We start from the raw sequence: 22,884 nt of genomic DNA, 5'->3' as shown, positions 1-22,884 counted from the left end.
TCTCTCTCTGCGCTCTCTCTTTCTTTCTGCGTTCTTTCTTTCTCTTTCTCTCTCTGCGCTCTTTCTTTCTCTTTCTCTCTCTGCGCTCTTTCTCTCTCTCTGCGCTCTTTCTTTCTCTCTGCGCTCTTTCTTTCTTTCTCTCTGCGCTCTTTCTTTCTCTCTCTCTGCGCTTTTCCTTTCTCTACGCTCTTTCTTTCTCTCTGCGCTCTTTCTTTCTCTCTGCGCTCTTTATTTCTCTCTCTGCGCTCTTACTCTCTCTCTCTGTGCTCTTTCTTTCTCTGCGCTCTTTCTTTCTCTCTGCGCTCTTTCTCTATCTCTCTGCGCACTTTCTTTCTCTATCTCTCTGCGCTCTCTCTCTCTCTCTCTGCACTCTTTCTCTCTCTGCGCTCTTTCTTTCTTTCTCTCTGCGCTCTCTTTCTCTCTCTCTCTCTGCGCTCTTTCTTTCTCTCTCTCTCTGCGCTCTTTCTCTCTCTCTCTCTCTGCGCTCTTTCTCTCTCACTTTCTGTGCTCTTTCTTTCACTCTCTCTGCGCTCTTTCTTTCTCTCTCTCTGCGCTCTTTCTCTGCGCTCTTTCTCTCTCTCTGCACTCTTTCTTTCTCTCTCTGCGCTCTTTCTTCCTCTCTCTCTGCGCTCTTTCTTTCTTTCTCTCTGCGCTCTTTCTTTCTCTCTCTCTCTGCGCTCTTTCTTTCTCTCTCTCTCTGCGCTCTTTCTCTCTCTCTCTGCGCTCTCTCTCTCTCTTTCTGTGCTCTTTCTTTCTCTCTCTCTGCGCTCTTTCTTTCTCTCTCTGCGCTCTTTCTTTCTCTCTCTCTCTGCGCTCTTTCTTTCTGTCTCTGCGCTCTTTCTTTCTCTCTCTCTGTGCTCTTTCTCTCTCTCTCTCTGCGCTCTTTCTCTCTCACTCTGCGCTCTCTCTCTCTGCACTCTTTCTTTCTCTCTTTGCGCTCTTTCTTTCTCTCTCTCTCTGCGCTCTTTCTTCCTCTCTCTCTCTGCGCTCTTTTTTCTCTGCGCTTTTTCTCTCTCTCTGCGCTCTTTGTTTCTCTCTCTCTGCGCTCTTTCATTCTTTCTCTCTGCGCTCTTTCTTTCTCTCTGCGCTCTTACTGTCTCTCTCTCTGTGCTCTTTCTTTCTCTCTGCGCTCTTTCTCTCTCTCTCTGCGCTCTTTCTTTCTTTCTCTCTGCGCTCTTTCTTTCTCTGCGCTCTTACTGTCTCTCTCTCTGTGCTCTCTCTCTCTCTCTCTCTGCGCTCTTTCTTTCTTTCTCTCTGTGCTCTTTCTTTCTTTCTCTCTGCGCTCTTTCTTTCTCTCTGCGCTCTTTCTTTCTCTCTCTGCGCTCTTTCTTTCTCTCTCTGCGCTCTTTCTTTCTCTCTCTGCGCTCTCTCTCTCTCTGCGCTCTTTCTTTCACTCTCTCTGTGCTCTTTGTCTCTCTCTGCACTCTTTCTTTCTCTCTCTCTGTGCTCTTTCTCTCTCTCTCTGTGCTCTTTCTCTCTCTCTCTGCGCTCATTCTTTCTCTATCTCTGCGCTCTTTCTCTCTCTCTGTGCTCTCTCTCTCTGCGCTCTTTCTCTCTCTCTGCGCTCTTTCTTTCTCTCTGCGCTCTTTCTTTCTCTCTGCGCTCTTTCTTTCTCTCTCTGCGCTCTTTCTTTCTCTCTCTGCGCTCTTTCTTTCTCTCTCTGCGCTCTTTTTTTCTCTATGCTCTTTCTCTCTCTCTGCGCTCTTTATTTCTCTCTCTCTACGCTCTCTCTTTCTCTCTGCGCTCTCTCTCTGTCTGCGCTCTCTCTCTCTGCGCGCTCTCTTTCGCTCTGCGCTCTCTCTTTCTCTCTGCGCTCTTTCTCTCTCTCTCTGCGCTCTTTCTTTCTTTCTCTCTGCGCTCTTTCTTTCTTTCTCTCTGCACTCTTTCTTTCTCTCTCTCTGCGCTTTTCCTTTCTCTACGCTCTTTCTTTCTCTCTGCGCTCTTTCTTTCTCTCTGCGCTCTTTATTTCTCTCTCTGCGCTCTTTCTCTCTCTCTCTGTGCTCTTTCTTTCTCTCTGCGCTCTTTCTCTATCTCTCTGCGCACTTTCTTTCTCTATCTCTCTGCGCTATTTCTCTCTCTCTCTCTGCACTCTTTCTCTCTCTGCGCTCTTTCTTTCTTTCTCTCTGCGCTCTCTTTCTCTCTCTCTCTCTGCGCTCTTTCTTTCTCTCTCTCTCTGCGCTCTTTCTCTCTCTCTCTCTGCGCTCTTTCTCTCTCACTTTCTGTGCTCTTTCTTTCACTCTCTCTGCGCTCTTTCTTTCTCTCTCTCTGCGCTCTTTCTCTCTCTGCGCTCTTTCTCTCTCTCTGCACTCTTTCTTTCTCTCTCTGCGCTCTTTCTTTCTCTCTCTCTGCGCTCTTTCTTCCTCTCTCTCTGTGCTTTTCTCTCTCTCTGCACTCTTTCTTTCTCTCTCTCTGCGCTCTTTCTTTCTTTCTCTCTGCGCTCTTTCTTTCTCTCTCTCTCTGCGCTCTTTCTTTCTCTCTCTCTCTCTCTGCGCTCTTTCTCTCTCTCTCTGCGCTCTTTCTCTCTCTCTTTCTGTGCTCTTTCTTTCTCTCTCTCTGCGCTCTTTCTTTCTCTCTCTCTCTGCGCTCTTTCTTTCTGTCTCTGCGCTCTTTCTTTCTCTCTCTCTGTGCTCTTTCTCTCTCTCTCTCTGCGCTCTCTCTCTCACTCTGCGCTCTTTCTCTCTCTGCACTCTTTCTTTCTCTCTCTGCGCTCTTTCTTTCTCTCTCTCTCTGCGCTCTTTCTTCCTCTCTCTCTGCGCTCTTTTTTCTCTGCGCTTTTTCTCTCTCTCTGCGCTCTTTCTTTCTCTCTCTCTCTCTGCGCTCTTTCTTTCTTTCTCTCTGCGCTCTTTCTGTCTCTCTCTCTGTGCTCTTTCTTTCTCTCTGCGCTCTCTCTCTCTCTCTCTGCGCTCTTTCTTTCTTTCTCTCTGCGGTCTTTCTTTCTCTCTGCGCTCTTACTGTCTCTCTCTCTGTGCTCTTTCTTTCTCTCTGCGCTCTTTCTTTCTTTCTCTCTGCGCTCTTTCTTTCTCTCTGCGCTCTTTCTTTCTCTCTCTGCGCTCTTTCTTTCTCTCTCTGCGCTCTTTCTTTCTCTCTCTGCGCTCTTTCTTTCTCTCTCTGCGCTCTTTCTCTCTCTCTCTGCGCTCTTTCTTTCACTCTCTCTGTGCTCTTTGTCTCTCTCTGCACTCTTTCTTTCTCTCTCTCTGTGCTCTTTCTCTCTCTCTCTGTGCTCTTTCTCTCTCTCTCTGCGCTCATTCTTTCTCTATCTCTGCGCTCTTTCTCTCTCTCTGTGCTCTTTCTCTCTCTGCGCTCTTTCTCTCTCTGCGCTCTTTCTTTCTCTCTCTGCGCTCTTTCTCTCTCTGCGCTCTTTCTTTCTCTCTCTGCGCTCTTTCTTTCTCTGTCTGCGCTCTTTCTTCCTCTCTCTCTCTGCGCTCTTTTTTTCTCTACGCTCTTTCTCTCTCTCTGCGCTCTTTCTTTCTCTCTCTCTAGGCTCTCTCTTTCTCTCTGCGCTCTCTCTCTGTCTGCGCTCTCTCTCTCTGCGCTCTCTCTTTCTCTCTGCGCTCTCTCTTTCTCTCTGCGCACTTTCTCTCTCTCTCTGCGCTCTTTCTCTCTCTCTCTGTGCTCTCTCTCTCTGCGCTCTTTCTCTCTCTCTGTGCTCTTTCTTTCTCTCTGCGCTCTTTCTTTCTCTCTCTCTGCGCTCTCTCTCTCTGTGTGCTCTCTCTCTCTCTCTGCGCTCTCTCTCTGTCTGTGCTCTCTTTCTCTCTGCGCTCTTTCTCTCTCTCTGCGCTTTTTCTCTCTCTCTCAGCGCTTTTTCTTTCTCTCTCTGCGCTCTTTCTTTCTCTCTCTCTCTGCGCTCTTTCTTTCTCTCTCTCTGCGCTCTTTCTCTCTCTCTCGCTGCGCTCTTTCTCTCTCTCTGCGCTCATTCTCTCTCTATCTGCGCTCTTTCTTTCTCTCTGCGCTCTTTCTTTCTTTCTCTGTGCTCTTTCTTTCTTTCTTTCTCCTTGCGCACTTTCTTTCTCATTGCGCTCTCTCTTTCTCTGTGCGCTCTCTCTTTCTCTGTGCGCTCTTTCTTTCTCTCTCTGCGCTCTTTCTGTCTTTCTCTCTGCGCTCTTTCTTTCTCTCTCTGCGCTCTTTCTCTCTCTCTCTGCGCTCTCTCTCTCTCTGCACTCTTTCTCTCTCTCTCTGCGCTCTTTCTCTCTCTCTCTCTGCGCTCTTTCTCTCTCTCTGCGCTCTTTCTCTCTCTCTGCGCTCTTTCTTTCTCTGTCTCTGCTCTCTTTCTTTCTCTCTCTCTGCACTCTCTCTCTCTCTGCACTCTCTCTCTCTGCGCTCTTTCTCTCTCTGCGCTCTTTCTCTCTCTCTCTCTCTGCGCTATTTCTCTTTCTCTGCGCTCTTTCTTCCTCTCTCTCTCTGCGCTCTTTTTTCTCTGCGCTTTTTCTCTCTCTCTGCGCTCTTTGTTTCTCTCTCTCTCTCTCTGCGCTCTTTCTTTCTTTCTCTCTGCGCTCTTTCTTTCTCTCTGCGCTCTTACTGTCTCTCTCTCTGTGCTCTTTCTTTCTCTCTGCGCTCTTTCTCACTCTCTCTCTGCGCTCTTTCTTTCTTTCTCTCTGCGCTCTTTCTTTCTCTGCGCTCTTACTGTCTCTCTCTCTGTGCTCTTTCTCTCTCTCTCTCTGCGCTCTTTCTTTCTTTCTCTCTGTGCTCTTTCTTTCTTTCTCTCTGCGCTCTTTCTTTCTCTCTGCGCTCTTTCTTTCTCTCTGCGCTCTTTCTTTCTCTCTCTGCGCTCTTTCTTTCTCTCTCTGCGCTCTTTCTTTCTCTCTCTGCGCTCTTTCTTTCTCTCTCTGCGCTCTTTCTTTCTCTCTCTGCGCTCTCTCTCTCTCTCTGCGCTCTTTCTATCACTCTCTCTGTGCTCTTTGTCTCTCTCTGCACTCTTTCTTTCTCTCTCTCTGTGCTCTTTCTCTCTCTCTCTGTGCTCTTTCTCTCTCTCTCTGCGCTCATTCTTTCTCTATCTCTGCGCTCTTTCTCTCTCTCTGTGCTCTCTCTCTCTGCGCTCTTTCTGTCTCTCTGCGCTCTTTCTTTCTCTCTGCGCTCTTTCTTTCTCTCTCTGCGCTCTTTCTTTCTCTCTCTGCGCTCTTTCTTTCTCTCTCTCTCTCTGCGCTCTTTTTTTCTCTATGCTCTTTCTCTCTCTCTGCGCTCTTTATTTCTCTCTCTCTACGCTCTCTCTTTCTCTCTGCGCTCTCTCTCTGTCTGCGCGCTCTCTCTGCGCTCTCTCTTTCGCTCTGCGCTCTCTCTTTCTCTCTGCGCTCTTTCTCTCTCTCTCTGCGCTCTTTCTTTCTTTCTCTCTGCGCTCTTTCTTTCTTTCTCTCTGCACTCTTTGATTCTCTCTCTCTGCGCTTTTCCTTTCTCTACGCTCTTTCTTTCTCTCTGCGCTCTTTCTTTCTCTCTGCGCTCTTTCTTTCTCTCTCTCTGCGCTTTTCCTTTCTCTACGCTCTTTCTTTCTCTCTCTGCGCTCTCTCTCTCTCTGTGCTCTTTCTTTCTCTCTGCGCTCTTTCTCTATCTCTCTGCGCACTTTCTTTCTCTATCTCTCTGCGCTATTTCTCTCTCTCTCTCTGCGCTCTTTCTTTCTTTCTCTCTGCGCTCTCTTTCTCTCTCTCTCTCTGCGCTCTTTCTTTCTCTCTCTCTCTGCGCTCTTTCTCTCTCTCTCTCTGCGCTCTTTCTCTCTCACTTTCTGTGCTCTTTCTTTCACTCTCTCTGCGCTCTTTCTTTCTCTCTCTCTGCGCTTTTCCTTTCTCTACGCTCTTTCTTTCTCTCTCTGCGCTCTCTCTCTCTCTGTGCTCTTTCTTTCTCTCTGCGCTCTTTCTCTATCTCTCTGCGCACTTTCTTTCTCTATCTCTCTGCGCTATTTCTCTCTCTCTCTCTGCGCTCTTTCTTTCTTTCTCTCTGCGCTCTCTTTCTCTCTCTCTCTCTGCGCTCTTTCTTTCTCTCTCTCTCTGCGCTCTTTCTCTCTCTCTCTCTGCGCTCTTTCTCTCTCACTTTCTGTGCTCTTTCTTTCACTCTCTCTGCGCTCTTTCTTTCTCTCTCTCTGCGCTCTTTCTCTCTCTGCGCTCTTTCTCTCTCTGCGCTCTTTCTCTCTCTCTGCACTCTTTCTTTCTCTCTCTGCGCTCTTTCTTTCTCTCTCTCTGCGCTCTTTCTTCCTCTCTCTCTGTGCTTTTTCTCTCTCTGCACTCTTTCTTTCTCTCTCTCTGCGCTCTTTCTTTCTTTCTCTCTGCGCTCTTTCTTTCTCTCTCTCTCTGCGCTCTTTCTTTCTCTCTCTGCGCTCTTTCTTTCTCTCTCTCTCTCTGCGCTCTTTCTCTCTCTCTCTGCGCTCTTTCTCTCTCTCTTTCTGTGCTCTTTCTTTCTCTCTCTGCGCTCTTTCTTTCTCTCTCTCTGCGCTCTTTCTTTCTGTCTCTGCGCTCTTTCTTTCTCTCTCTCTGTGCTCTTTCTCTCTCTCTCTCTCTGCGCTCTTTCTCTCTCACTCTGCGCTCTTTCTCTCTCTGCACTCTTTCTTTCTCTCTCTGCGCTCTTTCTTTCTCTCTCTCTCTGCGCTCTTTCTTCCTCTCTCTCTGCGCTCTTTTTTCTCTGCGCTTTTTCTCTCTCTCTGCGCTCTTTCTTTCTCTCTCTCTCTCTGCGCTCTTTCTTTCTTTCTCTCTGCGCTCTTTCTTTCTCTCTGCGCTCTTACTGTCTCTCTCACTGTGCTCTTTCTTTCTCTCTGCGCTCTTACTCTCTCTCTCTCTGTGCTCTTTCTTTCTCTCTGCGCTCTTTCTCTCTCTCTCTCTGCGCTCTTTCTTTCTTTCTCTCTGCGCTCTTTCTTTCTTTCTCTCTGCGCTCTTTCTTTCTCTCTGCGCTCTTTCTTTCTCTCTCTGCGCTCTTTCTTTCTCTCTCTGCGCTCTTTCTTTCTCTCTCTGCGCTCTTTCTTTCTCTCTCTGCGCTCTTTCTTTCTCTCTCTGCGCTCTTTCTCTCTCTCTCTGCGCTCTTTCTTTCAATCTCTCTGTGCTCTTTGTCTCTCTCTGCACTCTTTCTCTCTCTCTGCACTCTTTCTTTCTCTCTCTCTGTGCTCTTTCTCTCTCTATCTCTGCGCTCTTTCTCTCTCTCTGTGCTCTTTCTCTCTCTGCGCTCTTTCTCTCTCTGCACTCTTTCTCTCTCTGCGCTCTTTCTTTCTCTCTCTGCGCTCTTTCTCTCTCTGCGCTCTTTCTTTCTCTCTCTGCGCTCTTTCTTTCTCTGTCTGCGCTCTTTCTTCCTCTGTCTCTCTGCGCTCTTTTTTTCTCTACGCTCTTTCTCTCTCTCTGCGCTCTTTCTTTCTCTCTCTCTACGCTCTCTCTTTCTCTCTGCGCTCTCTCTCTGTCTGCGCTCTCTCTCTCTGCGCTCTCTCTTTCTCTCTGCGCTCTTTCTCTCTCTCTCTGCGCTCTTTCTCTCTCTCTCTGCGCTCTCTCTCTCTGCGCTCTTTCTCTCTCTCTGTGCTCTTTCTTTCTCTCTGCGCTCTTTCTTTCTCTCTCTCTGCGCTCTCTCTCTCTCTGTGCGCTCTCTCTCTCTCTCTCTGCGCTCTCTCTCTGTCTGTGCTCTCTTTCTCTCTGCGCTCTTTCTCTCTCTCTGCGCTCTTTCTCTCTCTCTCAGCGCTTTTTCTCTCTCTCTCTGCGCTCTTTCTTTCTCTCTCTCTCTGCGCTCTTTCTTTCTCTCTCTCTGCGCTCTTTCTCTCTCTCTCGCTGCGCTCTTTCTCTCTCTCTGCGCTCATTCTCTCTCTCTCTGCGCTCTTTCTTTCTCTCTCTGCGCTCTTTCTTTCTCTCTGCGCTCTTTCATTCTTTCTCTGTGCTCTTTCTTTCTTTCTTTCTCCTTGCGCACTTTCTTTCTCATTGCGCTCTCTCTTTCTCTGTGCGCTCTCTCTTTCTCTGTGCGCTCTTTCTTTCTCTCTGCGCTCTTTCTGTCTTTCTCTCTGCGCTCTTTCTTTCTCTCTCTGCGCTCTTTCTCTCTCTCTCTGCGCTCTTTCTCTCTCTCTGCACTCTTTCTCTCTCTCTCTGCGCTCTTTCTCTCTCTCTGCGCTCTTTCTCTCTCTCTGCTCTCTTTCTTTCTCTCTCTCTGCACTCTCTCTCTCTCTCTGCACTCTCTCTCTCTGCGCTCTTTCTCTCTCTGCGCTCTTTCTCTCTCTCTCTCTCTGCGCTATTTCTCTTTCTCTGCGCTCTTTCTTTCTCTCTGCGCTCTTTCTCTCACTGCGCTCTTTCTCTCTCTGCGCTCTTTCTCTCTCTCTGCGCTCTTTCTTTCTTTCTCTCTGCGCTCTTTCTTTCTTTCTCTCTGCACTCTTTCTTTCTCTCTCTCTGCGCTCTTTCTTTCTCTGCGCTATTTCTTTCTCTCTGCGCTCTTTCTTTCTCTCTCTGCGCTCTTTATTTTTCTCTCTCTGCACTCTTTCTTTCTCTCTCTCTGCGCTTTTCCTTTCTCTACGCTCTTTCTTTCTGCGTTCTTTCTTTCTCTTTCTCTCTCTGCGCTCTTTCTTTCTCTTTCTCTCTCTGCGCTCTTTCTCTCTCTCTGCGCTCTTTCTTTCTCTCTGCGCTCTTTCTTTCTTTCTCTCTGCGCTCTTTCTTTCTTTCTCTCTGCACTCTTTCTTTCTCTCTCTCTGCGCTCTTTCTTTCTCTGCGCTATTTCTTTCTCTCTGCGCTCTTTCTTTCTCTCTCTGCGCTCTTTATTTTTCTCTCTCTGCACTCTTTCTTTCTCTCTCTCTGCGCTTTTCCTTTCTCTACGCTCTTTCTTTCTCTCTGCGCTCTTTATTTCTCTCTCTGCGCTCTTTCTCTCTCTCTCTGTGCTCTTTCTTTCTCTGCGCTCTTTCTTTCTCTCTGCACTCTTTCTTTCTCTATCTCTCTGCGCACTTTCTTTCTCTATCTCTCTGCACTCTCTCTCTCTCTCTGCACTCTTTCTCTCTGCGCTCTTTCTTTCTTTCTCTCTGCGCTCTCTTTCTCTCTCTGTCTCTGCGCTCTTTCTTTCTCTCTCTCTCTGCACTCTCTCTCTCTCTCTGCGCTCTTTCTTTCTTTATCTCTCTGCGCCCTTTCTTTCTCTCTCTCTGCGCTCTTTCTTTCTCTCTGTGCTCTTTCTTTCTCTCTCTGCGCTCTTTCTTTCTCTCTCTGCGCTCTTTCTTTCTCTCTCTGCGCTCTTTCTTTCTCTCTCTGCGCTCTTTCTCTCTCTCTCTGCGCTCTTTCTTTCACTCTCTCTGTGCTCTTTGTCTCTCTCTGCACTCTTTCTTTCTCTCTCTCTGTGCTCTTTCTCTCTCTCTCTGTGCTCTTTCTCTCTCTCTCTGCGCTCATTCTTTCTCTATCTCTGCGCTCTTTCTCTCTCTCTGTGCTCTTTCTCTCTCTGCGCTCTTTCTCTCTCTGCGCTCTTTCTTTCTCTCTCTGCGCTCTTTCTCTCTCTGCGCTCTTTCTTTCTCTCTCTGCGCTCTTTCTTTCTCTGTCTGCGCTCTTTCTTCCTCTCTCTCTCTGCGCTCTTTTTTTCTCTACGCTCTTTCTCTCTCTCTGCGCTCTTTCTTTCTCTCTCTCTAGGCTCTCTCTTTCTCTCTGCGCTCTCTCTCTGTCTGCGCTCTCTCTCTCTGCGCTCTCTCTTTCTCTCTGCGCTCTCTCTTTCTCTCTGCGCTCTCTCTTTCTCTCTGCGCTCTCTCTTTCTCTCTGCGCTCTTTCTCTCTCTCTCTGTGCTCTCTCTCACTGCGCTCTTTCTCTCTCTCTGCGCTCTCTCTTTCTTTCTGCGTTCTTTCTTTCTCTTTCTCTCTCTGCGCTCTTTCTTTCTCTTTCTCTCTCTGCGCTCTTTCTCTCTCTCTGCGCTCTTTCTTTCTCTCTGCGCTCTTTCTTTCTTTCTCTCTGCGCTCTTTCTTTCTCTCTCTCTGCGCTTTTCCTTTCTCTACGCTCTTTCTTTCTCTCTGCGCTCTTTCTTTCTCTCTGCGCTCTTTATTTCTCTCTCTGCGCTCTTACTCTCTCTCTCTGTGCTCTTTCTTTCTCTGCGCTCTTTCTTTCTCTCTGCGCTCTTTCTCTATCTCTCTGCGCACTTTCTTTCTCTATCTCTCTGCGCTCTCTCTCTCTCTCTCTGCACTCTTTCTCTCTCTGCGCTCTTTCTTTCTTTCTCTCTGCGCTCTCTTTCTCTCTCTCTCTCTGCGCTCTTTCTTTCTCTCTCTCTCTGCGCTCTTTCTCTCTCTCTCTCTCTCTGCGCTCTTTCTCTCTCACTTTCTGTGCTCTTTCTTTCACTCTCTCTGCGCTCTTTCTTTCTCTCTCTCTGCGCTCTTTCTCTGCGCTCTTTCTCTCTCTCTGCACTCTTTCTTTCTCTCTCTGCGCTCTTTCTTCCTCTCTCTCTGCGCTCTTTCTTTCTTTCTCTCTGCGCTCTTTCTTTCTCTCTCTCTCTGCGCTCTTTCTTTCTCTCTCTCTCTGCTCTCTTTCTCTCTCTCTCTGCGCTCTCTCTCTCTCTTTCTGTGCTCTTTCTTTCTCTCTCTCTGCGCTCTTTCTTTCTCTCTCTGCGCTCTTTCTTTCTCTCTCTCTCTGCGCTCTTTCTTTCTGTCTCTGCGCTCTTTCTTTCTCTCTCTCTGTGCTCTTTCTCTCTCTCTCTCTGCGCTCTTTCTCTCTCACTCTGCGCTCTTTCTCTCTCTGCACTCTTTCTTTCTCTCTTTGCGCTCTTTCTTTCTCTCTCTCTCTGCGCTCTTTCTTCCTCTCTCTCTCTGCGCTCTTTTTTCTCTGCGCTTTTTCTCTCTCTCTGCGCTCTTTGTTTCTCTCTCTCTGCGCTCTTTCATTCTTTCTCTCTGCGCTCTTTCTTTCTCTCTGCGCTCTTACTGTCTCTCTCTCTGTGCTCTTTCTTTCTCTCTGCGCTCTTTCTCTCTCTCTCTCTGCGCTCTTTCTTTCTTTCTCTCTGCGCTCTTTCTTTCTCTGCGCTCTTACTGTCTCTCTCTCTGTGCTCTCTCTCTCTCTCTCTGCGCTCTTTCTTTCTTTCTCTCTGTGCTCTTTCTTTCTTTCTCTCTGCGCTCTTTCTTTCTCTCTGCGCTCTTTCTTTCTCTCTCTGCGCTCTTTCTTTCTCTCTCTGCGCTCTTTCTTTCTCTCTCTGCGCTCTTTCTTTCTCTCTCTGCGCTCTTTCTTTCTCTCTCTGCGCTCTCTCTCTCTCTGCGCTCTTTCTTTCACTCTCTCTGTGCTCTTTGTCTCTCTCTGCACTCTTTCTTTCTCTCTCTCTGTGCTCTTTCTCTCTCTCTCTGTGCTCTTTCTCTCTCTCTCTGCGCTCATTCTTTCTCTATCTCTGCGCTCTTTCTCTCTCTCTGTGCTCTCTCTCTCTGCGCTCTTTCTCTCTCTCTGCGCTCTTTCTTTCTCTCTGCGCTCTTTCTTTCTCTCTGCGCTCTTTCTTTCTCTCTCTGCGCTCTTTCTTTCTCTCTCTGCGCTCTTTCTTTCTCTCTCTGCGCTCTTTTTTTCTCTATGCTCTTTCTCTCTCTCTGCGCTCTTTATTTCTCTCTCTCTACGCTCTCTCTTTCTCTCTGCGCTCTCTCTCTGTCTGCGCTCTCTCTCTCTGCGCGCTCTCTTTCGCTCTGCGCTCTCTCTTTCTCTCTGCGCTCTTTCTCTCTCTCTCTGCGCTCTTTCTTTCTTTCTCTCTGCGCTCTTTCTTCCTCTCTCTCTCTGCGCTCTTTTTTTCTCTATGCTCTTTCTCTCTCTCTGCGCTCTTTCTTTCTCTCTCTCTACGCTCTCTCTTTCTCTCTGCGCTCTCTCTCTGTCTGCGCTCTCTCTCTCTGCGCTCTCTCTTTCTCTCTGCGCTCTTTCTCTCTCTCTCTGCGCTCTTTCTCTCTCTCTCTGCGCTCTCTCTCTCTGCGCTCTTTCTCTCTCTCTGTGCTCTTTCTTTCTCTCTGCGCTCTTTCTTTCTCTCTCTCTGCGCTCTCTCTCTCTCTGTGCGCTCTCTCTCTCTCTCTCTGCGCTCTCTCTCTGTCTGTGCTCTCTTTCTCTCTGCGCTCTTTCTCTCTCTCTGCGCTCTTTCTCTCTCTCTCAGCGCTTTTTCTCTCTCTCTCTGCGCTCTTTCTTTCTCTCTCTCTCTGCGCTCTTTCTTTCTCTCTCTCTGCGCTCTTTCTCTCTCTCTCGCTGCGCTCTTTCTCTCTCTCTGCGCTCATTCTCTCTCTCTCTGCGCTCTTTCTTTCTCTCTCTGCGCTCTTTCTTTCTCTCTGCGCTCTTTCTTTCTTTCTCTGTGCTCTTTCTTTCTTTCTTTCTCCTTGCGCACTTTCTTTCTCATTGCGCTCTCTCTTTCTCTGTGCGCTCTCTCTTTCTCTGTGCGCTCTTTCTTTCTCTCTGCGCTCTTTCTGTCTTTCTCTCTGCGCTCTTTCTTTCTCTCTCTGCGCTCTTTCTCTCTCTCTCTGCGCTCTTTCTCTCTCTCTGCACTCTTTCTCTCTGCGCTCTTTCTCTCTCTCTGCGCTCTTTCTCTCTCTCTGCTCTCTTTCTTTCTCTCTCTCTGCACTCTCTCTCTCTCTCTGCACTCTCTCTCTCTGCGCTCTTTCTCTCTCTGCGCTCTTTCTCTCTCTCTCTCTCTGCGCTATTTCTCTTTCTCTGCGCTCTTTCTTTCTCTCTGCGCTCTTTCTCTCACTGCGCTCTTTCTCTCTCTGCGCTCTTTCTCTCTCTCTGCGCTCTTTCTTTCTTTCTCTCTGCGCTCTTTCTTTCTTTCTCTCTGCACTCTTTCTTTCTCTCTCTCTGCGCTCTTTCTTTCTCTGCGCTATTTCTTTCTCTCTGCGCTCTTTCTTTCTCTCTCTGCGCTCTTTATTTTTCTCTCTCTGCACTCTTTCTTTCTCTCTCTCTGCGCTTTTCCTTTCTCTACGCTCTTTCTTTCTGCGTTCTTTCTTTCTCTTTCTCTCTCTGCGCTCTTTCTTTCTCTTTCTCTCTCTGCGCTCTTTCTCTCTCTCTGCGCTCTTTCTTTCTCTCTGCGCTCTTTCTTTCTTTCTCTCTGCGCTCTTTCTTTCTTTCTCTCTGCACTCTTTCTTTCTCTCTCTCTGCGCTCTTTCTTTCTCTGCGCTATTTCTTTCTCTCTGCGCTCTTTCTTTCTCTCTCTGCGCTCTTTATTTTTCTCTCTCTGCACTCTTTCTTTCTCTCTCTCTGCGCTTTTCCTTTCTCTACGCTCTTTCTTTCTCTCTGCGCTCTTTATTTCTCTCTCTGCGCTCTTTCTCTCTCTCTCTGTGCTCTTTCTTTCTCTGCGCTCTTTCTTTCTCTCTGCACTCTTTCTTTCTCTATCTCTCTGCGCACTTTCTTTCTCTATCTCTCTGCACTCTCTCTCTCTCTCTGCACTCTTTCTCTCTCTGCGCTCTTTCTTTCTTTCTCTCTGCGCTCTCTTTCTCTCTCTGTCTCTGCGCTCTTTCTTTCTCTCTCTCTCTGCACTCTCTCTCTCTCTCTGCGCTCTTTCTTTCTTTATCTCTCTGCGCCCTTTCTTTCTCTCTCTCTGCGCTCTTTCTTTCTCTCTGTGCTCTTTCTTTCTCTCTCTGCGCTCTTTCTTTCTCTCTCTGCGCTCTTTCTTTCTCTCTCTGCGCTCTTTCTTTCTCTCTCTGCGCTCTTTCTCTCTCTCTCTGCGCTCTTTCTTTCACTCTCTCTGTGCTCTTTGTCTCTCTCTGCACTCTTTCTTTCTCTCTCTCTGTGCTCTTTCTCTCTCTCTCTGTGCTCTTTCTCTCTCTGCGCTCATTCTTTCTCTATCTCTGCGCTCTTTCTCTCTCTCTGTGCTCTTTCTCTCTCTGCGCTCTTTCTCTCTCTGCGCTCTTTCTTTCTCTCTCTGCGCTCTTTCTCTCTCTGCGCTCTTTCTTTCTCTCTCTGCGCTCTTTCTTTCTCTGTCTGCGCTCTTTCTTCCTCTCTCTCTCTGCGCTCTTTTTTTCTCTACGCTCTTTCTCTCTCTCTGCGCTCTTTCTTTCTCTCTCTCTAGGCTCTCTCTTTCTCTCTGCGCTCTCTCTCTGTCTGCGCTCTCTCTCTCTGCGCTCTCTCTTTCTCTCTGCGCTCTCTCTTTCTCTCTGCGCTCTCTCTTTCTCTCTGCGCTCTTTCTCTCTCTCTCTGCGCTCTTTCTCTCTCTCTCTGTGCTCTCTCTCACTGCGCTCTTTCTCTCTCTCTGCGCTCTCTCTTTCTTTCTGCGTTCTTTCTTTCTCTTTCTCTCTCTGCGCTCTTTCTTTCTCTTTCTCTCTCTGCGCTCTTTCTCTCTCTCTGCACTCTTTCTTTCTCTCTGCGCTCTTTCTTTCTTTCTCTCTGCGCTCTTTCTTTCTCTCTCTCTGCGCTTTTCCTTTCTCTACGCTCTTTCTTTCTCTCTGTGCTCTTTCTTTCTCTCTGCGCTCTTTATTTCTCTCTCTGCGCTCTTACTCTCTCTCTCTGTGCTCTTTCTTTCTCTGCGCTCTTTCTTTCTCTCTGCGCTCTTTCTCTATCTCTCTGCGCACTTTCTTTCTCTATCTCTCTGCGCTCTCTCTCTCTCTCTCTGCACTCTTTCTCTCTCTGCGCTCTTTCTTTCTTTCTCTCTGCGCTCTCTTTCTCTCTCTCTCTCTGCGCTCTTTCTTTCTCTCTCTCTCTGCGCTCTTTCTCTCTCTCTCTCTCTCTGCGCTCTTTCTCTCTCACTTTCTGTGCTCTTTCTTTCACTCTCTCTGCGCTCTTTCTTTCTCTCTCTCTGCGCTCTTTCTCTGCGCTCTTTCTCTCTCTCTGCACTCTTTCTTTCTCTCTCTGCGCTCTTTCTTCCTCTCTCTCTGCGCTCTTTCTTTCTTTCTCTCTGCGCTCTTTCTTTCTCTCTCTCTCTGCGCTCTTTCTTTCTCTCTCTCTCTGCTCTCTTTCTCTCTCTCTCTGCGCTCTCTCTCTCTCTTTCTGTGCTCTTTCTTTCTCTCTCTCTGCGCTCTTTCTTTCTCTCTCTGCGCTCTTTCTTTCTCTCTCTCTCTGCGCTCTTTCTTTCTGTCTCTGCGCTCTTTCTTTCTCTCTCTCTGTGCTCTTTCTCTCTCTCTCTCTGCGCTCTTTCTCTCTCACTCTGCGCTCTTTCTCTCTCTGCACTCTTTCTTTCTCTCTTTGCGCTCTTTCTTTCTCTCTCTCTCTGCGCTCTTTCTTCCTCTCTCTCTCTGCGCTCTTTTTTCTCTGCGCTTTTTCTCTCTCTCTGCGCTCTTTGTTTCTCTCTCTCTGCGCTCTTTCATTCTTTCTCTCTGCGCTCTTTCTTTCTCTCTGCGCTCTTACTGTCTCTCTCTCTGTGCTCTTTCTTTCTCTCTGCGCTCTTTCTCTCTCTCTCTCTGCGCTCTTTCTTTCTTTCTCTCTGCGCTCTTTCTTTCTCTGCGCTCTTACTGTCTCTCTCTCTGTGCTCTCTCTCTCTCTCTCTCTGCGCTCTTTCTTTCTTTCTCTCTGTGCTCTTTCTTTCTTTCTCTCTGCGCTCTTTCTTTCTCTCTGCGCTCTTTCTTTCTCTCTCTGCGCTCTTTCTTTCTCTCTCTGCGCTCTTTCTTTCTCTCTCTGCGCTCTTTCTTTCTCTCTCTGCGCTCTTTCTTTCTCTCTCTGCGCTCTCTCTCTCTCTGCGCTCTTTCTTTCACTCTCTCTGTGCTCTTTGTCTCTCTCTGCACTCTTTCTTTCTCTCTCTCTGTGCTCTTTCTCTCTCTCTCTGTGCTCTTTCTCTCTCTCTCTGCGCTCATTCTTTCTCTATCTCTGCGCTCTTTCTCTCTCTCTGTGCTCTCTCTCTCTGCGCTCTTTCTCTCTCTCTGCGCTCTTTCTTTCTCTCTGCGCTCTTTCTTTCTCTCTGCGCTCTTTCTTTCTCTCTCTGCGCTCTTTCTTTCTCTCTCTGCGCTCTTTCTTTCTCTCTCTGCGCTCTTTTTTTCTCTATGCTCTTTCTCTCTCTCTGCGCTCTTTATTTCTCTCTCTCTACGCTCTCTCTTTCTCTCTGCGCTCTCTCTCTGTCTGCGCTCTCTCTCTCTGCGCGCTCTCTTTCGCTCTGCGCTCTCTCTTTCTCTCTGCGCTCTTTCTCTCTCTCTCTGCGCTCTTTCTTTCTTTCTCTCTGCGCTCTTTCTTCCTCTCTCTCTCTGCGCTCTTTTTTTCTCTATGCTCTTTCTCTCTCTCTGCGCTCTTTCTTTCTCTCTCTCTACGCTCTCTCTTTCTCTCTGCGCTCTCTCTCTGTCTGCGCTCTCTCTCTCTGCGCTCTCTCTTTCTCTCTGCGCTCTTTCTCTCTCTCTCTGCGCTCTTTCTCTCTCTCTCTGCGCTCTCTCTCTCTGCGCTCTTTCTCTCTCTCTGTGCTCTTTCTTTCTCTCTGCGCTCTTTCTTTCTCTCTCTCTGCGCTCTCTCTCTCTCTGTGCGCTCTCTCTCTCTCTCTCTGCGCTCTCTCTCTGTCTGTGCTCTCTTTCTCTCTGCGCTCTTTCTCTCTCTCTGCGCTCTTTCTCTCTCTCTCAGCGCTTTTTCTCTCTCTCTCTGCGCTCTTTCTTTCTCTCTCTCTCTGCGCTCTTTCTTTCTCTCTCTCTGCGCTCTTTCTCTCTCTCTCGCTGCGCTCTTTCTCTCTCTCTGCGCTCATTCTCTCTCTCTCTGCGCTCTTTCTTTCTCTCTCTGCGCTCTTTCTTTCTCTCTGCGCTCTTTCTTTCTTTCTCTGTGCTCTTTCTTTCTTTCTTTCTCCTTGCGCACTTTCTTTCTCATTGCGCTCTCTCTTTCTCTGTGCGCTCTCTCTTTCTCTGTGCGCTCTTTCTTTCTCTCTGCGCTCTTTCTGTCTTTCTCTCTGCGCTCTTTCTTTCTCTCTCTGCGCTCTTTCTCTCTCTCTCTGCGCTCTTTCTCTCTCTCTGCACTCTTTCTCTCTGCGCTCTTTCTCTCTCTCTGCGCTCTTTCTCTCTCTCTGCTCTCTTTCTTTCTCTCTCTCTGCACTCTCTCTCTCTCTCTGCACTCTCTCTCTCTGCGCTCTTTCTCTCTCTGCGCTCTTTCTCTCTCTCTCTCTCTGCGCTATTTCTCTTTCTCTGCGCTCTTTCTTTCTCTCTGCGCTCTTTCTCTCACTGCGCTCTTTCTCTCTCTGCGCTCTTTCTCTCTCTCTGCGCTCTTTCTTTCTTTCTCTCTGCGCTCTTTCTTTCTTTCTCTCTGCACTCTTTCTTTCTCTCTCTCTGCGCTCTTTCTTTCTCTGCGCTATTTCTTTCTCTCTGCGCTCTTTCTTTCTCTCTCTGCGCTCTTTATTTTTCTCTCTCTGCACTCTTTCTTTCTCTCTCTCTGCGCTTTTCCTTTCTCTACGCTCTTTCTTTCTGCGTTCTTTCTTTCTCTTTCTCTCTCTGCGCTCTTTCTTTCTCTTTCTCTCTCTGCGCTCTTTCTCTCTCTCTGCGCTCTTTCTTTCTCTCTGCGCTCTTTCTTTCTTTCTCTCTGCGCTCTTTCTTTCTTTCTCTCTGCACTCTTTCTTTCTCTCTCTCTGCGCTCTTTCTTTCTCTGCGCTATTTCTTTCTTTCTGCGCTCTTTCTTTCTCTCTCTGCGCTCTTTATTTTTCTCTCTCTGCACTCTTTCTTTCTCTCTCTCTGCGCTTTTCCTTTCTCTACGCTCTTTCTTTCTCTCTGCGCTCTTTATTTCTCTCTCTGCGCTCTTTCTCTCTCTCTCTGTGCTCTTTCTTTCTCTGCGCTCTTTCTTTCTCTCTGCACTCTTTCTTTCTCTATCTCTCTGCGCACTTTCTTTCTCTATCTCTCTGCACTCTCTCTCTCTCTCTGCACTCTTTCTCTCTCTGCGCTCTTTCTTTCTTTCTCTCTGCGCTCTCTTTCTCTCTCTGTCTCTGCGCTCTTTCTTTCTCTCTCTCTCTGCACTCTCTCTCTCTCTCTGCGCTCTTTCTTTCTTTATCTCTCTGCGCCCTTTCTTTCTCTCTCTCTGCGCTCTTTCTTTCTCTCTGTGCTCTTTCTTTCTCTCTCTGCGCTCTTTCTTTCTCTCTCTGCGCTCTTTCTTTCTCTCTCTGCGCTCTTTCTTTCTCTCTCTGCGCTCTTTCTCTCTCTCTCTGCGCTCTTTCTTTCACTCTCTCTGTGCTCTTTGTCTCTCTCTGCACTCTTTCTTTCTCTCTCTCTGTGCTCTTTCTCTCTCTCTCTGTGCTCTTTCTCTCTCTCTCTGCGCTCATTCTTTCTCTATCTCTGCGCTCTTTCTCTCTCTCTGTGCTCTTTCTCTCTCTGCGCTCTTTCTCTCTCTGCGCTCTTTCTTTCTCTCTCTGCGCTCTTTCTCTCTCTGCGCTCTTTCTTTCTCTCTCTGCGCTCTTTCTTTCTCTGTCTGCGCTCTTTCTTCCTCTCTCTCTCTGCGCTCTTTTTTTCTCTACGCTCTTTCTCTCTCTCTGCGCTCTTTCTTTCTCTCTCTCTAGGCTCTCTCTTTCTCTCTGCGCTCTCTCTCTGTCTGCGCTCTCTCTCTCTGCGCTCTCTCTTTCTCTCTGCGCTCTCTCTTTCTCTCTGCGCTCTCTCTTTCTCTCTGCGCTCTTTCTCTCTCTCTCTGCGCTCTTTCTCTCTCTCTCTGTGCTCTCTCTCACTGCGCTCTTTCTCTCTCTCTGCGCTCTCTCTTTCTTTCTGCGTTCTTTCTTTCTCTTTCTCTCTCTGCGCTCTTTCTTTCTCTTTCTCTCTCTGCGCTCTTTCTCTCTCTCTGCACTCTTTCTTTCTCTCTGCGCTCTTTCTTTCTTTCTCTCTGCGCTCTTTCTTTCTCTCTCTCTGCGCTTTTCCTTTCTCTACGCTCTTTCTTTCTCTCTGTGCTCTTTCTTTCTCTCTGCGCTCTTTATTTCTCTCTCTGCGCTCTTACTCTCTCTCTCTGTGCTCTTTCTTTCTCTGCGCTCTTTCTTTCTCTCTGCGCTCTTTCTCTATCTCTCTGCGCACTTTCTTTCTCTATCTCTCTGCGCTCTCTCTCTCTCTCTCTGCACTCTTTCTCTCTCTGCGCTCTTTCTTTCTTTCTCTCTGCGCTCTCTTTCTCTCTCTCTCTCTGCGCTCTTTCTTTCTCTCTCTCTCTGCGCTCTTTCTCTCTCTCTCGCTCTCTGCGCTCTTTCTCTCTCACTTTCTGTGCTCTTTCTTTCACTCTCTCTGCGCTCTTTCTTTCTCTCTCTCTGCGCTCTTTCTCTGCGCTCTTTCTCTCTCTCTGCACTCTTTCTTTCTCTCTCTGCGCTCTTTCTTCCTCTCTCTCTGCGCTCTTTCTTTCTTTCTCTCTGCGCTCTTTCTTTCTCTCTCTCTCTGCGCTCTTTCTTTCTCTCTCTCTCTGCTCTCTTTCTCTCTCTCTCTGCGCTCTCTCTCTCTCTTTCTGTGCTCTTTCTTTCTCTCTCTCTGCGCTCTTTCTTTCTCTCTCTGCGCTCTTTCTTTCTCTCTCTCTCTGCGCTCTTTCTTTCTGTCTCTGCGCTCTTTCTTTCTCTCTCTCTGTGCTCTTTCTCTCTCTCTCTCTGCGCTCTTTCTCTCTCACTCTGCGCTCTTTCTCTCTCTGCACTCTTTCTTTCTCTCTTTGCGCTCTTTCTTTCTCTCTCTCTCTGCGCTCTTTCTTCCTCTCTCTCTCTGCGCTCTTTTTTCTCTGCGCTTTTTCTCTCTCTCTGCGCTCTTTGTTTCTCTCTCTCTGCGCTCTTTCATTCTTTCTCTCTGCGCTCTTTCTTTCTCTCTGCGCTCTTACTGTCTCTCTCTCTGTGCTCTTTCTTTCTCTCTGCGCTCTTTCTCTCTCTCTCTCTGCGCTCTTTCTTTCTTTCTCTCTGCGCTCTTTCTTTCTCTGCGCTCTTACTGTCTCTCTCTCTGTGCTCTCTCTCTCTCTCTCTCTGCGCTCTTTCTTTCTTTCTCTCTGTGCTCTTTCTTTCTTTCTCTCTGCGCTCTTTCTTTCTCTCTGCGCTCTTTCTTTCTCTCTCTGCGCTCTTTCTTTCTCTCTCTGCGCTCTTTCTTTCTCTCTCTGCGCTCTTTCTTTCTCTCTCTGCGCTCTTTCTTTCTCTCTCTGCGCTCTCTCTCTCTCTGCGCTCTTTCTTTCACTCTCTCTGTGCTCTTTGTCTCTCTCTGCACTCTTTCTTTCTCTCTCTCTGTGCTCTTTCTCTCTCTCTCTGTGCTCTTTCTCTCTCTCTCTGCGCTCATTCTTTCTCTATCTCTGCGCTCTTTCTCTCTCTCTGTGCTCTCTCTCTCTGCGCTCTTTCTCTCTCTCTGCGCTCTTTCTTTCTCTCTGCGCTCTTTCTTTCTCTCTGCGCTCTTTCTTTCTCTCTCTGCGCTCTTTCTTTCTCTCTCTGCGCTCTTTCTTTCTCTCTCTGCGCTCTTTTTTTCTCTATGCTCTTTCTCTCTCTCTGCGCTCTTTATTTCTCTCTCTCTACGCTCTCTCTTTCTCTCTGCGCTCTCTCTCTGTCTGCGCTCTCTCTCTCTGCGCGCTCTCTTTCGCTCTGCGCTCTCTCTTTCTCTCTGCGCTCTTTCTCTCTCTCTCTGCGCTCTTTCTTTCTTTCTCTCTGCGCTCTTTCTTTCTTTCTCTCTGCACTCTTTCTTTCTCTCTCTCTGCGCTTTTCCTTTCTCTACGCTCTTTCTTTCTCTCTGCGCTCTTTCTTTCTCTCTGCGCTCTTTATTTCTCTCTCTGCGCTCTTTCTCTCTCTCTCTGTGCTCTTTCTTTCTCTCTGCGCTCTTTCTCTATCTCTCTGCGCACTTTCTTTCTCTATCTCTCTGCGCTATTTCTCTCTCTCTCTCTGCACTCTTTCTCTCTCTGCGCTCTTTCTTTCTTTCTCTCTGCGCTCTCTTTCTCTCTCTCTCTCTGCGCTCTTTCTTTCTCTCTCTCTCTGCGCTATTTCTCTCTCTCTCTCTGCACTCTTTCTCTCTCTGCGCTCTTTCTTTCTTTCTCTCTGCGCTCTCTTTCTCTTTCTCTCTCTGCGCTCTTTCTCTCTCTCTGCACTCTTTCTTTCTCTCTCTGCGCTCTTTCTTTCTCTCTCTCTGCGCTCTTTCTTCCTCTCTCTCTGTGCTTTTCTCTCTCTCTGCACTCTTTCTTTCTCTCTCTCTGCGCTCTTTCTTTCTTTCTCTCTGCGCTCTTTCTTTCTCTCTCTCTCTGCGCTCTTTCTCTCTCTCTCTGCGCTCTTTCTCTCTCTCTTTCTGTGCTCTTTCTTTCTCTCTCTCTGCGCTCTTTCTTTCTCTCTCTCTCTGCGCTCTTTCTTTCTGTCTCTGCGCTCTTTCTTTCTCTCTCTCTGTGCTCTTTCTCTCTCTCTCTCTGCGCTCTCTCTCTCACTCTGCGCTCTTTCTCTCTCTGCACTCTTTCTTTCTCTCTCTGCGCTCTTTCTTTCTCTCTCTCTCTGCGCTCTTTCTTCCTCTCTCTCTGCGCTCTTTTTTCTCTGCGCTTTTTCTCTCTCTCTGCGCTCTTTCTTTCTCTCTCTCTCTCTGCGCTCTTTCTTTCTTTCTCTCTGCGCTCTTTCTGTCTCTCTCTCTGTGCTCTTTCTTTCTCTCTGCGCTCTCTCTCTCTCTCTGCGCTCTTTCTTTCTTTCTCTCTGCGCTCTTTCTTTCTCTCTGCGCTCTTACTGTCTCTCTCTCTGTGCTCTTTCTTTCTCTCTGCGCTCTTTCTTTCTTTCTCTCTGCGCTCTTTCTTTCTCTCTGCGCTCTTTCTTTCTCTCTCTGCGCTCTTTCTTTCTCTCTCTGCGCTCTTTCTTTCTCTCTCTGCGCTCTTTCTCTCTCTCTGCACTCTTTCTTTCTCTCTCTGCGCTCTTTCTTTCTCTCTCTCTGCGCTCTTTCTTCCTCTCTCTCTGTGCTTTTTCTCTCTCTGCACTCTTTCTTTCTCTCTCTCTGCGCTCTTTCTTTCTTTCTCTCTGCGCTCTTTCTTTCTCTCTCTCTCTGCGTTCTTTCTTTCTCTCTCTCTCTCTCTGCGCTCTTTCTCTCTCTCTCTGCGCTCTTTCTCTCTCTCTTTCTGTGCTCTTTCTTTCTCTCTCTCTGCGCTCTTTCTTTCTCTCTCTCTCTGCGCTCTTTCTTTCTGTCTCTGCGCTCTTTCTTTCTCTCTCTCTGTGCTCTTTCTCTCTCTCTCTCTGCGCTCTCTCTCTCACTCTGCGCTCTTTCTCTCTCTGCACTCTTTCTTTCTCTCTCTGCGCTCTTTCTTTCTCTCTCTCTCTGCGCTCTTTCTTCCTCTCTCTCTGCGCTCTTTTTTCTCTGCGCTTTTTCTCTCTCTCTGCGCTCTTTCTTTCTCTCTCTCTCTCTGCGCTCTTTCTTTCTTTCTCTCTGCGCTCTTTCTGTCTCTCTCTCTGTGCTCTTTCTTTCTCTCTGCGCTCTCTCTCTCTCTGCGCTCTTTCTTTCTTTCTCTCTGCGGTCTTTCTTTCTCTCTGCGCTCTTACTGTCTCTCTCTCTGTGCTCTTTCTTTCTCTCTGCGCTCTTTCTTTCTCTCTGCGCTCTTTCTTTCTCTCTCTGCGCTCTTTCTTTCTCTCTCTGCGCTCTTTCTTTCTCTCTCTGCGCTCTTTCTTTCTCTCTCTGCGCTCTTTCTCTCTCTCTCTGCGCTCTTTCTTTCACTCTCTCTGTGCTCTTTGTCTCTCTCTGCACTCTTTCTTTCTCTCTCTCTGTGCTCTTTCTCTCTCTCTCTGTGCTCTTTCTCTCTCTCTCTGCGCTCATTCTTTCTCTATCTCTGCGCTCTTTCTCTCTCTCTGTGCTCTTTCTCTCTCTGCGCTCTTTCTCTCTCTGCGCTCTTTCTTTCTCTCTCTGCGCTCTTTCTCTCTCTGCGCTCTTTCTTTCTCTCTCTGCGCTCTTTCTTTCTCTGTCTGCGCTCTTTCTTCCTCTCTCTCTCTGCGCTCTTTTTTTCTCTACGCTCTTTCTCTCTCTCTGCGCTCTTTCTTTCTCTCTCTCTAGGCTCTCTCTTTCTCTCTGCGCTCTCTCTCTGTCTGCGCTCTCTCTCTCTGCGCTCTCTCTTTCTCTCTGCGCTCTCTCTTTCTCTCTGCGCTCTTTCTCTCTCTCTCTGCGCTCTTTCTCTCTCTCTCTGTGCTCTCTCTCTCTGCGCTCTTTCTCTCTCTCTGTGCTCTTTCTTTCTCTCTGCGCTCTTTCTTTCT

Source organism: Ascaphus truei, unplaced genomic scaffold (genome assembly GCF_040206685.1).
Source record: "Ascaphus truei isolate aAscTru1 unplaced genomic scaffold, aAscTru1.hap1 HAP1_SCAFFOLD_277, whole genome shotgun sequence".
In the NCBI taxonomy this organism is placed as follows: Eukaryota; Metazoa; Chordata; class Amphibia; order Anura; family Ascaphidae; genus Ascaphus; species Ascaphus truei.
Note: the sequence above shows the minus strand (reverse complement) of the source record.